This window comes from Bombina bombina, chromosome 3, assembly GCF_027579735.1.
Source record: "Bombina bombina isolate aBomBom1 chromosome 3, aBomBom1.pri, whole genome shotgun sequence".
NCBI lineage: Eukaryota > Metazoa > Chordata > Amphibia > Anura > Bombinatoridae > Bombina > Bombina bombina.
Window position 1 is genome coordinate 940219408 of NC_069501.1, and position 13792 is coordinate 940233199.

Consider the following 13792-nt stretch of genomic DNA (forward strand, 5'->3'; position numbering starts at 1 on the left):
ATTAACCCCTAAACTGCTGTTCCCAAACGTCACCAACACTAACTAAACCTATTAACACCTAACCGCAGTTCCCCGACATCGCTGACACTAACTAAACCTATTAACCCCTAAACTGCAGTTCCCAAGCATTGCCAACACTAACTAAACCTATTAACCCCTAAACCGATGTTCACAAATGTCACCAACACTAACTAAACCTATTAACCCCTAAACCGCCGGCCCCCACATCGCAACAACCTAAATTAAACTATATTAACTCCTAAACCTAACACCCCCTAACTTTAACATAATTAAATTAGACCTAAATTAAAGTTACAATTATTAACTACAACTACCTAGTTAAAATAAATAGAAACTTACCTGTGAAATAAAATAAAACCTAAACTTACACCAGTGGCATATTTAGGTTTTGTGCTGCCCTAGGCACTCAAAATATTGCTGCCCCCCTGCCCATCCCCCCCCCCAGGTTTTAGACAATCTTTGTCCAGAAACATTTTTGGTCATGGAGTACTGTGACTTTTTTTCCCACTGCATTTCCTATTTAAATGTTCACAAGCCAGGGCTTGTAAAAAACAGAATAATATTTTCACTATTTTCTGTTGCTTTATGCTGCGCCTGCTCAGTCTCTAAGGCCAGTCTTTTTTTATTTGGCCTTGTGCACTTCTACATAATTATCCATGAATGTAAAGAGCCAATTGGCACCAATACAACTAAAACACAGTGGGACAACCATGCAAAGTGTCAAGCTATTCTGCAATTGGATCAATCAATATAGAATACACATATCACAATACAAAGTACACATGGGCATCACATGGGGTTTGCCTTTGCCTTAACTAGCACTAAGAAAGAGAATACATACTGACATTACATCACTTACGGCTATATTACGAGTTTTGCGGTATGAGTGAAAAAGCAGCGTTAAGGCTCTTTTTTTCACTACAGCTGGTATTACAGGTTTAGGGGCAACGCACACTTTTTTGGCCGTAACGCAAAGTAATTACCGCAGCTTTCAAAAAGTCCTTTTTCAATGGGACTTCCATAGCGCCGGTATTACGGGTCTGCCTGGGAGGCCAAAAAGTGAGTGGTACACCCTATACCGCCAAGCTCCATACCGTAAACTGAAAGTCAGTAGTTATGAGTTTTACGCTACAAAGCCGTAACATAAAACTCATAACTAAAGTGCTAAAAAGTACACTAACACCCATAAACTACCCATTAACCCCTAAACCGAGGCCCTCCTGCATCACAAGCACTAAAATAAGTTTATTAACCCCTAATCTGCCGCTCCGGACTTCGCCACCACTATAATAAACATATTAACCACTAAACCGAGGCACTCCCGCCTCACAAACACTAGTTAAATATTATTAACCCCTAATCTGCCGCCCCTAACATCGCCGCCACCTACCTACATTTATTAACCCCAAATCTTCCACCCCCAACGTCGTTGCCACTATACTAAGGTTATTAACCCCTAAACCTAACCATAACCCTAACACCCACTAACTTTAATGTAATTAAAATAAATCTAAATAAAACCTACTATTAATAACTAAATAATTCCTATTTAAAACTAAATACTTACCTGTAAAATAAATCCTAAGCTAGCTACAATATAACTAATAGTTACATTGTAGCTAGCTTAGGTTTTATTTTTATTTCACAGGCAAGTTTGTATTTATTTTAACTAGGTAGAATAGTTACAAAATAGCTATTAACTATTTACTAACTACCTAGCTAAAATAAATACAAATTTACCTGTAAAATAAAACCTAAATAACCTGTCTTACACTAACACCTAACCTTACACTACAATTAAATAAATTACATAAATTAAATACAATTAACTAAATTACAAAAACAAACACTAAATTACATAAAATAAAAAATAAATTATTAGATATTTAAACTTATTACACCTAATCTAATAGCCCTATCAAAATAAAAAAGCCCCCCAAAATAAAATAAAAATCCTAGCCTAAACTAAACTACCAATAGCCCTTAAAAGGGCCTTTTGCGGGGCATTGCCCCAAAGAAATCATCTCTTTTACCTGGAACAAAAAAATACAAAATACCCCCCAACAGTAAAATCCCACCACCCACACAACCAACCCCCCAAATAAAATCTTAACTAAAAAACCTAAGATCCCCATTGCCCTGAAAAGGGCATTTGGATGGGCATTGTCCTGAAAAGGGCATTTAGCTCTTTTTCCACACAAACACCCTAATCTAAAAATAAAACCCACCCAAAAAAAAACTTAAAAAAGCCTAACACTAACCCCCGAAGATCCACTTACAGTTTTTGAAGCCCCAACATCCATCCTCAACGAAGCCGGCAGAAGTCCTCAACAAAGCAACAGAAATGTTCATCCAACCGGGCAGAAGTCTTCATCCAGACCGCATCTTCTATCTTCATCTATCCAGCACGGAGCGGCTCCATCTTCAAGACATCCGGCGCGGAGCATCCTCTTCAATCGACGTCTTCTTCCGCATGAGGTTTCCCTTTAAATGACGTCATCCAAGATAGCGTCCCTTAGATTCTGATTGGCTGATAAATTTCTATCAGCCAATCGGAATTAAGGTTGAAAAAAATCCTATTGGCTGTTGCAATCAGCCAATAGGATTGAGCTTCAATCCTATCGGCTGATCCAATCAGCCAATAGGATTGAGCTCGCATTCTATTGGCTGTTCCAATCAGCCAATAGAATGCAAGCTCAATCCTATTGGCTGATTGGATCAGCCAATAGGATGAAGGCTCAATCCTATTGGCTAATTGCAACATCCAATAGGATTTTTTCAACCTTAATTCTGATTGGCTGATAGAAATCTATCAGCCAATCGGAATCTAAGGGACGCCATCTTGGATAACGTCATTTAAAGGGAAACCTCATTTGGAAGAAGATGTCGATTGAAGAGGATGCTCCGCGCCGGATGTCTTAAAAATGGACCGGCTCCGCGCCGGATGGATGAAGATAGAAGATACCGTCTGAATGAAGACTTCTTCCCAGTTGGATGAAGACTTCTGCCGCTTCGTTGAGGACTTCTGCCGGCTTCGTTGAGGATGGATGTCGGGGCTTCAAAAACTGTAAGTGGATCTTCGGAGGTTAGTGTTAAGCTTTTTTAAGGGTTTATTGGGTGGGTTTCATTTTTAGATTAGGGTTTTGGGTGGAAAAAGAGCTAAATGCCATTTTAAGGGCAATGCACATCCAAATGCCATTTTCAGGGCAATGGGGAGCTTAGGTTTTTTAGTTAGGATTTTATTTGGGGGGTTGGTTGTGTGGGTGGTGGGTTTTACTGTTGGGGGGTTGTTTGTATTTTTTTGTTACAGGTAAAAGTGCTGATTTCTTTGGGGCAATGCCCCGCAAAAGGCCCTTTTAATAGCTATTAGGGTTTTTTTATTTTGGGGGGGCTTTTTTATTTTGATAGGGCTATTAGATTAGGTGTAATTAGTTTAAATATGTGTTTTGTTTTGTTTTTTTATTTGATTTGGTTAATTGTATTTAATTTATGTAATTTATTTAATTGTAGTTTTAGGTGTTAGTGTAACTCAGGTTAGGTTTTATTTTACAGGTAAATTTGTATTTATTTTAGCTAGGTAGTTAGTAAATAGTTAATAATTATTGACTAACTATTCTACCTAGTTAAAATAAATACAAACTTGTCTGTGAAATAAAAATAAAACCTAAGCTAGCTACAATGTATCTATTAGTTATATTGTAGCTAGCTTAGGGTTTATTTTACAGGTAAGTATTTAGTTTTAAATAGGAATTATTTAGTTATTAATAGTAGGTTTCATTTAGATTTATTTTAATTACATTAAAGTTAGTTGGTGTTAGGGTTAGGGTTAAATTTAGGGTTAGGTTTAGCGGTTAATAAATTTAGTATAATGGTGGCGACATTGGGAGCGGCAGATTAGGGGTTAATAAATGTAGGTAGGTGGCAACGATGTTGGGGCAGCAGATTAGGGGCTAATAAGTGTAATGTAGGTGTCGGCGATGTCGGGGGCAGCAGATTAGGGGTTAATAAGTATAATGTAGGTGTCGGCAATGTTGGGGGTGGGAAGATTAGGGGTGTTTAGACTCGGGGTTCATGTTAGGGTGTTAGGTGTAAACATAAATTTAATTTCCCCATAGGAATCAATGGGGCTGTGTTACGGAGCTTTACTTACCTTTATTGCAGGTGTTAGACTTTTTTTCAGCCGGCTCTCCCATTGATGTCTATGGGGAAATTATGCACGAGCATGTAAAACCAGCTTACCGCAGCGCTGGTATTGGAGTGTGGTATGGAGCTCATTTTTGCTCTACGCTCACTTCTTCCCTGCTAATGCCGGGTTTTTGTAAACCTGTAATACCAGCGCTGTAGGTAAGTGAGCGTTGACAATAACTTGCAAGTTAGCATCGAGCAGCTCTTACCGCAAAACTCATAATCTAGCCGTTAGTGAGTTAGTATAGCAACATTTTTTTACCAGCATTATTACATTTTTGAGGTGCTATTTAGAATTTAAAAAAACAATTCCTAGATCATAAAGCAGAGGGAGAATCATAAATTGAATTAGTGTGCACTAGTGAGGATGGTAGTGAAGATAGTGGAATACATGTGTAGAATAAGCTGTTTTTTTTTATCACAAGTAGGCTAACTAGAGAGGTCTCATCAAACAAAATTTAAAAATAGAGTATGCAGCTAAATAGCAGCAACCTCCCTCAATAATCTGATGTCTCTGAGGTTGTTGTAGTCACTGTGTTTTCTGGCATATATGTGCTTTGGTTCATTAGTTTAACCCCTTGAGTGCTAACTATGGCTCTGAGCCGTCGCAGAGTTTCCCACTCAGGTGCTAACGACGGCTCAGAGCCGTCGCTAGCACTCTCCCTCCATTTGAGGGAGATCTGGGGGCTCCCACCCACTCCTACCCTGGCTATCGGACCTGTATAGTGACAGGCATCGCCGGGGCTTCACGTTTTGCGTGGTGACATCACACGCAATGACATGATGACGTCACCACGCAACTTTATTAAAAAAAGACAATGGACAGTATAGGGAAAGGGGGTATGTTGCTTAGAAGCCTGTATCTCAGGCATCTAAGCAGCTACAGACCCCCAAGACCCACCGTTTGAAAGGTAATCGCTTAACCTTTCCAATAATATAAGTCTTGCAGATCTGAGAAAAAAAATAAAAGTTTAAAAAAAATATATTTAAAACAATTACAAATTAAAAAACCCTCAATTCAGTTTAGCATCTAGGTGGGAAAGTGCTTAGCACTCAAAGGGTTAATTATCTCCTGAGATATTGAGATGAGAATATTGATAAGCTGTTGTTGTCAGTATGTTAACAGTATGGGGGTGCAGGTCAGAATAATCATCATGATCACAAAATGTTTTACCAATCCAGCTGTGTTCTGTCTGTGTGCTGAGGTGCTGCTTCAGTCCTACAGTTCGTTGGTATATAGTGTCATGTGACTCACATAACCATGGAGGGATAGACATGACCCAGAGAGATCAACAAATAATCCATCCAAGGAGCTACCATAATAGCCATAACCGATGCACTCCAGTCCAGTGTCTCCAGACTTACACTACAGTCTAGTCTACTGGTGCACTGTGCCCGGGTAGAACCTAGAGCCAGTTTTACCTTTAATGTGGGGAGTGGACTCGCAGTGCGGAGGGATATCAGCCATGCCTGACCCCAGGCTCTAAACAGCTGCTCTGTACTGGTGTTGGCACCGGGTAGGAACTGCAGCTACATAGGAACTGTAGCTGCCGTCCTACCTTGAGGGAGCAGCAGGGCCACTTCTTGATGTGACAGTGATTTCACAAGGTGGGGAACAGAATCACAGTGCAAAGAACAGCAAGGCCCAACCCCAGACTCTAACAGCTGCTCCACGCTGGTGTTGGCCCTGGGTAGAAAACTGCAGCTACATAGGAACTTTAGCTGTGGTCCTACCTTGAGGGAGCAGCAGGGCCACTTCTTATGTGACAGTTATATCACAAGGTGGGGAGCAGAATCGCAGTGTGAGGATCAGCAAGGCCCAACCCCAGACTCTAACAGCTGCTCCGCGCTGGTGTTGGCTCCGGGTAGGAACTGCAGCTACATAGGGTCCTACCTTGAGTGAGCAGCATACAGCGGTGATGTTAACAGCGATGATGATGTTAACAGTGATGGCTATTGTCACAGTGAGATTGTGAGTGTTTGCACAGTCCCTTACCAGGGAGCCTATGATGACTAAAGAGTTAAGACTAAATACAGCATGTAAAAGTGCTGCCCCCTACAATTTGCCGCCCTAGGCATGGGCCTGGTTGGCCTAGGCCTTAATACGCCCCTGGCTTACACTAATAAACACTAAAATTACAAAAAATAAAAAAATACTACCATTACAAAAATAACAAACAATATTATATAAAAAAATAAAAATTATTCCTATTCTAATGCCCCGTTTTTAAAAAAAAACATAAGCTATAATAAACTACCAAGGGCCCTTAAAAGGGCCTTTTGTAGGGCATTGCCCTTAAGTTAACAGCTCTTTTGCAAAAAAATAAAAACAAACACCCCCCCTAACATTATAAACCCCCACTCTCCAAACCCATAAAATAAAAAAACCTAACTAAAAAAAAACTAATCTACCCATTGCCCTGAAAAGGGCATTTGTATGGGAATTGCCCTTGTATTCCCCTTAAAAGGCCCTCAAAATAAAAAAAATCAGCCAATAAGATTTAAGCAGCTCTAATTCCTATTGGTTGATTTTAATTTTTCAGCCAATAGGAATGCAAACGGTACCCCAATATAAAAGGGGTAACTTGTATTGAATCCACGCATCGACTGCACCGCCTTCGCAGGGATGAAGAAGATGCCGGTCCCGCGATGGATGAAGATGGAGTCGTCTGGATGAAGATGATTTGCCGCTGGGATAAAGATCTTTCGCCGGACTTCAGCCACTGTAAGTAATGATTTTGGGGTTAGTGTTAGTTCTTTTGGGCAGTGTTTTTTTGGGGGTTGTTTTTTTTTTTTTAAGAATAGGGCTTTTAATAGGCAAAAAAAAGAGCTGAAATGCCCTTTTAAAGGCAGTAAAAGAGCTGAATCCCCTTTTAAGGGCAATTCCCATACAAATGCCCTTTTTAGGGCAATGGGTAGATTAGGTTTTTGTTAGTTAGATTTTTTTTATTTTGTGGGTTTGGGGGGTGGGGGTTTGTAATGTTTGGGGGTGTTTGTTTTTATTTTTTTGCAAAAGAGCTATTAACTTTAGGGCAATGCCCTACAAAAAAAGGGACTACAAAAGGCCCTTTTAAAGGCCATTGGTAGTTTATTATAGATTAGTTTTTTTTTATTTTGGGCTGGGTTTTTTTGTTGTTTTTTTAAACGGGGTATTAGAAAAAATTCTGATTATTTTTGATAATTTTGTGTGTTATTTTTTGTAATAGTAGTTTTTTTATTTTTTGTAATTTTAGTGTTTATTATTTTTTTTGTAATTGTAGTTTTAATTTTTTTGCAATGTTAGGTTTTTTATTTCGTAAGCTTAGGTTTTAATTTTATTTCACAGGTAATTTTGTATTTATTTTAACTAGGTAGTTAGTAAATAGTTATATTGCAGCTAGCTTAGGTTTTATTTTTATTTCACAGGTAAGTTTGTATTTATTTTTAAATAGGTAGTTAGTTAATAATTGTAACTTTAATTTAGGTTTATTTTAATTATGTTAAAGTTAGGGGTGTTAGGTATAGGGGTTAATATAGTTTAATTTAGGTTGTTGCGATGTGGGGATGGCGGTTTAGGGGTTAATAGGATTAGTTAGTGTTGGCGATGTTTGGGGATGGCGGTTTAGGGGTTAACATGTTTAGTTAGTGTCGGTGATGTGTGGGAACTGTGGTTTAGGAGTTAATAGGTTTAGTTATTGTTGGTGATGTTTGGGAACAACGGTTTAGGGGTTAATATGTTTAATTTGTTTCAGCGATGTCAGGGAAATGTGGTTTAGTGGTTACTAGATTTAGTTAGTGTTGGCAAAGTTTGGGATCGGTGGTTTAGGGGTTAATAGGTTTATTTAGTGTTTAGTTAGTGTCTGTGATGTCGGGGAACGGCGGTTTACGGGTTAATAGCTTTATTTAGTGTTCCCGATGTGGGGGTGCAGTTTAGGGGTTAATAGGTTTAGGTAGTGTTGGTGATGTGGGGGGGGGTGGTTTAGGGGTTAATAGATTTAGTATTGGCGATGTGGGGGGCGGCAGTTTAGGGGTTAATAGGTTTAGATAGTGTCGGCGATGTCGGAGAACTGCGGTTTAGGGGTTAATAGCTTTATTTAGTGAATTAGTTAGTGTCAGTGATGTCGGGGAACTGCGGTTTAGGGGTTAATAGCTTTATTTAGTGATTTAGTTAGTGTTGGCAATGTGGGGGATGGCAGTTTAGGGGTTAATAGCTTTATTTAGTGTCGGTGATGTGGGTGGCGATGGCGGTTTTGGATAATTTTGTTTCGGCAATCGCTGGCAAATTAGTTATGTTAAATTAAATAGTTTTTTTGGATCCACTCTTTATTCATATGCATTATTCTATTCTAAACTTCAGAATAGAATAATGCATATGAATAAAGAATGGATCCGAAAAAACGAACGGATCCGAAAAAACTATTTAACTTAACATAACTAATTTGCCGAAACGATTTTTTTTTTCAAACTTAACTAATTTGCTGAAATGAAATTATTTATTTAACTAATGAAAATTAAACAAAACAATTTTTTTAGCGTTGCACATGTCTAATATTAATGTTTTTATTAAAAAAATGAAATAACCTCATTTATGTGCAGAAAAAATACTAAGTGGAGGTTCTGAAAAGGGATTCTGGGAACTGCTATACACAATCATTTTTTTTCTGTATCACCCCTCTTGACTGCATCAACAGCATAATACCTCACCCAAATATATTTAGCGCAGCAAGTGGGGAAGGAAATGTCTATACCTGTGAGAAAGTGGCAGGATAAGACTCAGGAAGAGAGATGAGGAAAATAACCTGAGCCAAAGTGCTGGGTTAAACAGATGAGCACAGGAATGAGATGTAAAAGCAGTAAACTATGTAAAGGTGATAAATTCTGTGTATGTTTGTATTTATGTATGTTTGTGTGTGCCTGTGTATTTGTCTGTGTACCTGTGCATGTATTTGTGTGTCATTGTGTCTATGTATGTTTTTGTTTGTGTATGTTGTTTGAATTTGTGTGGTTGTGTCAGTATGTTTGTTAACTTGATATATACAGTATAAATATACAGTATATGTAAGTGTGATAATGGCCTCTAGTTATCAACGTGTCTACTTACCTGCCTTCGCCGGCCCCATTATGCCCGCCTAAGCTCACCTCACATCACCGCCGCGGACCTGAATACGCTCGCCAAAGTTATCAAAAAAGCTGTCAAAAAGCCGTGCACCAAGTACGGGGCGATGAGCAGCGGACTGTGATAGTTATGGCTCATCCGATCTCGCTGCTCTTCGGCTTTTTCCCAGCTTTATTGATAAGCTGTCACTAAGCAACCACACTACACTACACTGTTCTACCCCCTATACCGGCGCCCCCGGAGCCCCCCACAACTAAATAAAGTTATTAACCCCTAAACCGCCGCTCCTAGACCCTGCCGCAACTATAATAAATGTATTAACCCCTAAACCGCCGCTCCCGGAGCCCACCGCCACTCTAATAAACTGATTAACCCCTAAACTGCCGCTCCCGGACCCGCCGCCACCTACATAATACCTATTAACCCCTATCCTGCCCCCCTTATACCGCCACCACCAAAATAAAAAAATGTCCTACCCTATTCTAAATTACGAAAGTTAACAGCTCTATTACCTTACCAGCCCTTAAATTGCCTTTTGCAGGGCATGCCTCAAAGTATTCAGCTCTTTTGCATGTTAAAAAAAATACAACCCCCCCAACATTAAAACCCACCACCCACATCCCCCTACTCTAACCCACCCAACCCCCCCTTAAAAAAACCTAACACTAACCCCCTGAAGATCATCCTACCTTTAGCCGTCTTCAGCCAGCCGACCACCGATGGAACAGAAGAGGACATCCGCAGCAGCCGAAGTCATAATCCAAGGGGCGCTGAAGAGGTCTTCCATCCGATAGAAGTCTTCATCCATGTGGCGTCTTCAATCTTCATCCATCCGGAGCGGAGCCTTCTTCAAACGAGCCGACGCAGAGCCATCCTCTTCCAATGACGCCTACCTGACGAATGGATATTCCTTTAAGTGACGTCATCCAAGATGGCATCCCTCGAATGCCGATTGGCTGATAGGATTCTATCAGCCAATCGGAATTAAGATAGGAAAAATCTGATTGGCTGATGCAATCAGCCAATCAGATTCAAGTTCAATCCGATTGGCTGATCCAATCAGCCAATCAGATTGAGCTCGCATTCTATTGGCTGTTCCGATCAGCCAATAGAATGCAAGCTCAATCTGATTGGCTGATTGCATCAGTCAATCAGATTTATCCTACCTTAATTCTGATTGGCTGATAGAATCCTATTAGCCAATCGGAATTCGAGGGACGCCATCTTGGGTAGGCATCGTTGGAAGAGGATGGCTCCACGTCGGCTCGTTTGAAGAAGGCTCCACTCCGGATGGATGAAGATTGAAGACGCCGCATGGATGAAGACTTCTATTGGATGGAAGACTTCTTCAGCGCCCCTTGGATGATGACTTCGACCGCTGCAGATGTCCTCTTCTGTTCCATCGGTGGTCGGCTGGCTGAAGACGGCTAAAGGTAGGATGATCTTCAGGGGGTTAGTGTTAGGTTTTTTTAAGGGGGGTTGGGCGGGTTAGAGTAGGGGTATGTGGGTGGTGGGTTTTAATGTTGGGGGTTTGTATTTTTTTTAACATGCAAAAGAGCTGGATACTTTGGGGCATGCCCCGCAAAAGGCCCTTTTAAGGGCTGGTAAGGTAATAGAGCTGTTAACTTTTGTGATTTAGAATAGGGTAGGGAATGTTTTTATTTTGGGGGGCTTTGTTATTTTATTAGGGGGCTTAGATTAGGAGTAATTAGCTTAAAAATCTTGTAATATTTTTTTATTTTTTTGTAACTTAGTTTTTTTTATTTTTTGTACTTTAGTTAGTTTATTTAATTGTAGGTATTTGTAGTTAATTAATTTAATGTATTTAATGATAGTGTAGTGTTAGGTTTAATTGTAACTTAGGTTAGGATTTATTTTACAGGTCATTTTGTATTTCTTTTAGCTAGGTACTTATTAAATAGTTAATAACTATTTAATAACTATTCTACCTAGTTAAAATAAATAAAAAGTTACCTGTAAAATAAATATAAATCCTAAAATAGCTACAATGTAATTATTAATTACATTGTAGCTATCTTAGGGTTTATTTTACAGGTAAGTATTTAGTTTTAAATAGGAATAATTTAGTTAATGATAGTGTAGTGTTAGGTGTAATTGTAACTTAGGTTAGTTTTTATTTTACAGGTAAATTTATCTTTATTTTAACTAGGTAGCTATTAAATAGTTAATAACTATTTAATAGCTATTGTGCCTAGTTAAAATAAATTTAAATTTGCCTGCAAAATAAAAATAAATCCTAAAATAGCTGCAATATAATTATAAGTAATATTGTAGCTATATTAGGGTTTATTTTATAGGTAAGTATTTAGTTTTAAATAGGAATAATTAATTTAAGAAGAGTTATATTTATTTAGATTTATTTAATTAATATTTAAGATAGGGGGGTGTTAGGGTTAGGGTTAGACTTAGGTTTAGAGGTTAATAATTTTATTATAGGTTGCGGCGGTGTAGGGGGGGCAGGATAGGGGTTAATAAATTTATTATAGGTGGCGACGGTGTAGGGGGGGCAGATTAGGGGTTAATAAGTTTAATATAGGTGGCGGGGGGGTCCGGGAGCGGCGGTTTAGGGGTTAATAAATTTATTATAGTTGCGGCGGGGTCCGGGAGTGGCGGTTTAGGGGTTAGCATGTTTAATGTAGGTGGCGGCGGTATAGGGGTGCAGATTAGGGGTGTTTAGACTCAGGTTACATGTTAGGGTGTTAGGTGTACACACTTTTCATAGGAATCAATGGGATGTCAGGCAGCAGTGAACATGAACTTTCGCTATGGTCAGACTCCCATTGAGTCCTATGGGATCCGCCACCTCCAGGGCAGCGGATTGAAAACCAGGTACGCTGGGCTGGAAAAGTGCCGAGTTTACCTGCTAGTTTTTTGATAACTAGCACAAGTTGTCAGATTGTGCCAAACTTGTGTTCGGAACATCTGGAGTGACGTAAGAATTGATCTGTGTCGGACTGAGTCCGGCGGATCGAAGCTTACGTCACTATATTCTACTTTTGCCGGGCTGTAGGGCTTGATAACTTAGGTGAATCAGCCTCGCCCCAAATACGCTGCGGAATTCCAGCGTATTTGAGGTTGACGGCTTTATAACTAGAGGCCAATGTGTACATGTCTTTGTATTTGTGTCAGTGTGTGTGAGTGTATACTGTATAAGTACAACAAGGATAACAATGCTACTGTATGTGTATGGTTGTGAGTTAGGAATGTCTTAAGTGAGATGGTTATAGCTCTATTAAGCACAACAAATGGGATAATTTTTAGCTTACTTTGTCTCCAACTGCCCCTGAAAATATCTAACCATTTCCTTATCAAATTACTAATGAAAACAAGCATTTTATGCAAACAAGGGAATAAATAATATACAGCTAGATTACGAGTTTTGCGTTATGAGTGAAAAAGCTTCATAATGCTGCTTTTTCCCTACAGCTGAGTCTTGCAGGTATAGGTGTACCGCACACTTTTTTGGCCGTCACGCTACGTCAGTATCGCACTTTTTAAAAAGTCCTTTTTTAATGGAACTTCCATAGCACTGGTATTACGAGTTTTGCCTGGGAGGCAAAAAAGTGAGCGGTACACCCTATACCATCAAGATTCGTACCGCTATCTTAAGTCAGTAGTTATGAGTTTTACGCTACAAAGCTGTAGCATAAAACTCATAACTAAAGTGTTAAGAATTGCACTAACACCCATAAACTACCTATTGATCCCTAAACTGAGGCCCTCCCGCATCACAAACACTAAAATAAAATGATTAACCCCTACTGCTTCTCCAGACATCGACACCACTGAAAAAATTTATTAACCCCTATTCCGCCGCTCCCCAACATCGTCACCACTAAAATAAAATTATTAAACCCTAAACCGCCGCCTTCCTGCATGAAAACACTATTTAAATATAATTAACCCCTAATCTGCCGTCCGCCCACTCCGCCACTATAATAAACCAATAACTCCTAAACCTAACCCTAACCCTAACACCCCCTAACTTAAATATAATTATAAAAATCTAAATAAAACCTACTATTAATAACTAAATAATTCCTATTTAAAACTAAATACTTACTGTACCTGTAAAATAAACCCTAAGCTTGCTACAATATAACTAATAGTTACATTGTAGCTATCTTAGGTTTTATTTTTATTTCTCAGCTAAGTTTGTATTTAACTAGGTAGACTAGTTAGTAAATAGTTATTAACTTTTTACTAGCTACCTAGTTAAAAGAAAGATAAATTTACCTGTAAAATAAAACCTAACCTGAGTTACACTAACACCTAACATTACAATAAAATTAAATAAATTAAATTAAAAAAATACAGTTATCTAAATTACAAAAAATAATAAACACCAAATTACACAAAATAAAAAAAGAAATGATCAAAAATAAAAACGAATTACTCCTAAGGCCCTATCAAAATAAAAAAGCCCCCCAAAATAAAAAAAAACCTAGCCTACACTAAACTGCCAATAGC